This window comes from Chinchilla lanigera, unplaced genomic scaffold (genome assembly GCF_000276665.1).
Source record: "Chinchilla lanigera isolate Chin_1 unplaced genomic scaffold, ChiLan1.0 scaffold00006, whole genome shotgun sequence".
Lineage (NCBI taxonomy): Eukaryota > Metazoa > Chordata > Mammalia > Rodentia > Chinchillidae > Chinchilla > Chinchilla lanigera.
The window spans coordinates 18,133,167-18,137,147 of NW_004955407.1; positions in this window are offsets into that span (position 1 = coordinate 18,133,167).

Consider the following 3,981-nt stretch of genomic DNA (forward strand, 5'->3'; position numbering starts at 1 on the left):
AAAAAAAAAAAAAAGACATAAACAAAGAATATAAATAAGTACTAAAAATGATTATGAAACAATTGTTAACATTAAAATGTTTACTGAATAGCAATCAAATTAATTATTTAGGCTAGTTTAATGATAATATACTTTAATACATATTTTTCAAATTTATGTTGTAATTATTCTAGTAGCTAACCCCAAGAAGTTAAAACTCTAGTTACAAAAGCTCACATATAATATGACTAATAAAGGACTTGGAATATTAATCAAATTTCATATTTTTCTACTGTTAGAGTCAGCTAATGTTAATAGGATAATTAATAAGAGTAAAATATGCTCACCTGTAGACATGGAATATTTTCTAATTCTAGATCATTTTCTCTAGCCTGTCAGTTGTGAAACGTAGTTATACTGTGTAGAAAAATGAATGCTGGCATGCATTTTCAGTGTTTAACAAGTTTTTAAAGATTTAATTATGGCAATTTTCTTTAAAGTGTTCATAATCTGTGTTCCATGGATTACATATTAAAAGTTTATTTTATGACTCAAATATTAAATTAAACTTGATAATACCTAGTTTAAATTAATAACTAGCTTGTGACATTTTATTTATTTGCTGGGCAAATTACATGATATCATTAATTGGGAAACTACTTAAGATATTATTTGCTAATAAGGATCACACAACCCTCTATTTTCCCTCAGCTGAAATTGTCATGGAAAGCCATTTTTTTGTTTACATTTCCTGTGAGTAAGTATTTGTGGAATAGCCTCTACTGCTGTTGTTTTTCAACTATACAACATAAAAATGCTTGAATATTTTTATTCTTACAAATATATCCATTTATATAAATGTATATATATATGCAGCTATAACATGTCATAGATGTTTTATCAGTATTACATATTTGACTTAGTATATTGACATCTCTAGACCATAGGATTCTGGAATACATGTAAATTAAAATAAAATATTTATAACACTGAAAGTTTAGTTGTATGAACTTTGTTGTAGAATAATAATGTTGCACTAGGGAACAGTGTGTGAGTATTGTATAATTTTAATTCCATTTTAAAACAGTGACACATTTACCTAATTACTTGATTTTAAAATGGCATAAAATTAAGCTATAACCCTTCATAAATTTTTTGTATAAGTTTACTTTTCTCTCTACTCATCAAGATATTAGCTAGGTGATTTTTTTTCTGGTTTGTTTGTTGATATACCAAAAAGGAGATTTTTAAATAGCATTGTTTACCTCAACAGTGATGACATTTTGGGGATTAGGTGAGTTGTGGGAGTTTACATTTCAGAAGCAATAGTAGAAGTCTATGTGAATTGAATTCTTTTATATTTTTGCAAAATAATCATCAGTCTACAGAGGCTCTAAAAAGATTATGTACCTTCCTCTGGATGCTATGTGCAGTTACTAATCAGTAGTGACCACAAATGTAGATCTTCTACCTTTTGGCTAAGTACAATTTCCATTACCCTGAAATCCTTAAAGGTAATCCTCACCGCATTGAGAATTTCATTATTTATCAAATAACATTTATCTAACTCTTCTAGACCACAGTTCAGCAATGCATGTACACAATGACTGACACATGAAAATCAGTCACATGTTTAACAGTGAACGAATTTAAACACCTGCTGAGGAGGTGTTACTTACTATGTGCTGCAGTATTTATCTCTATGTATTGCTTCATTCTTTTCAGTTACAGATTTAGTACTGATTGTCAATCAGTGTAATAGAAATGGTCACACATTTGCGTAGGATGGCTAAATAATGATCATAATTTACTTCCTTATATATTGATCTAACTACAAAAAAGAAAAATGTACATTGCAATTTGTTTGTATATTTTTAAATACAATAGAAACATACTCAAGAAGTTTGCCATACATGTATGCTTATTTTCTCAAGATGATTATTTTCTTTTCTTTTTCTTTTCTCATTTCGGTGCTGGGGCTTGAACTCAGGACCTGACATGTTCTAGGCAAGGGTGCTACTGCTCAGTTTCATCTGTAGCCCCCAAGATGCATATGTTCTTGATGTCATTTATGGAAGAAATCGCACATTTATTTGAACTGATATAATGTTCATAAACTAAACAGCGAGGATACATTCGCTTCTCAGGGAATTAATCTGTTTTAATATTACACAAGTTTTATGGCAAGTTCTTTAGGTCAAGATGGACTGCGTTAGCTTTTGTTTTAGGAAGTCTCACCTTTGTCCTATGTGCATTGTGCAGTTAGATGCTTCTCAAGTGGAGCAAAATTCATTTCTGGCTTTGACTTTCTCTTCTTGTGCCTGAGTAACCTCCCTGAAAGGCTGCATGTAGAACACTTCTGCTTTGGATGTGTGTTATTCAGGACTCTGGCTCCTTGAGGGATTTGTCTGCCTAGTTTGATAGAGGTATTCCAGTGGTATTTTTGTACAGATAATATTTCTCATTCATTTTATACAGAGGATTATATTCAATAAACATGTTTGAACTGGAGAAATGAGTAGGCACGTTTCTGGTACCATACCTGGTTTTGTTACAGGTTCTTAAGGCTGATGTTTCTGCATGTAACATAGCTCTGTAATATAACTGTCTTTAAATAGCAATAACAAGAAAGAAAAAAGTTTGGAAGAAACCTAAGCAAGTTGTTTGAAAGAAATGGGCATTTAAGTGCCTAATTCAATTAGTAACTCATAAGGTCTATGTTGACAAGGATGGGATAGCCTTTATAAGCATTAATTTCATGACACGAACAGTTTGTAGAAGTGAGTATAAAGTTTGTAGATCTTTAGGCAAATCCTCACTGTGGGTTGAATTTATTTAAAGAGCTTTTCTGGTCACCTTTGAACCTCAACGATTTCTCCAGATGTACAGAAGTGAACAATGTAAAAATCTTGCTGTTTCAGCAGAACTGATTCCAGCTGGCTGGGATTGGGATCTGCAAGTCATTGGTTACAGCTGTGTTTCGATTTATGTGATGGCTGAAAAAATAAATTACCCGATTAGATGGCTAGAAAGAGGACTCTTTGTTTAGCCCTTGTGTGGGGACAGAAACTGTTTATGGTGCTGTTTTCTACGCAGTCTTTGCAAAGTAAGCTGGACAAATAGACTTATTCAAGGCTCCTAAGAAATGTTGCATATTCAGCTTTAATTCTTTCCTAAAGAAACTGTATTTTTTTAAAAAATTCTGTCATGCACCAACTGTTTTGAAGGTTTACCATGTAAAAGAAGCAGTACGTTTTCTGTCCCACTGAGCATTACACTGGGTAATTGAAAAGCAGTTTTCTTCCTTTTAATGTGTACTTTAAAACATGTCTTTGTCAGGCACAGGAATGAGAGCATATTTGGTCTTAAATTCAAACTTTACAATAGCAAAGTATCTGGACATAAATTCTACTTTAACCTTTTTCCTTAATGGATTATGGCTTGTGTCCAGAGAAAATTAATTCAATAAAACCTTAAGTATTATCAAGTAAAATTTTTTTATTACTGTTAAAAAAGCCAAGCCTTTTATCACTTAGGTTATGGTATTGGGATTGCAAGTATTCATTTTTTTTTAAATCTATGTAAATTTATAGAGTATGGATGAGTTTGAAAAAGCATGTAACTTTACAAGTTCACAAAAGTCAGAATACCAATAACTCTTGGAGGTTTTATATAGTGTCTTCCCAAGGAAGCTAATATTCTAATACTTTCCCAAGGAGATAACTACAGTAATATAATGCTGTATTAGGGGATTTTGCTTGCTTGTCTGTTAGCATTATTTTTCTGATGTAGCATCAATTGGGTCACTCAGGTTTTTTACATTAGAAACCTGTCAGCACCAATGGACTATTCACAACTCAGCCATTTCGATGGAGATGTAATAAAAACCGATGATTTTAAATTTATGAAAATGCTTTCTTTTTTAAAAAAATGTTTTATAAAATTCTACAAAAGCAAAAGCTTCTTCAATAAACTTGAAAATGATGTCAGGCCCTTGACCAG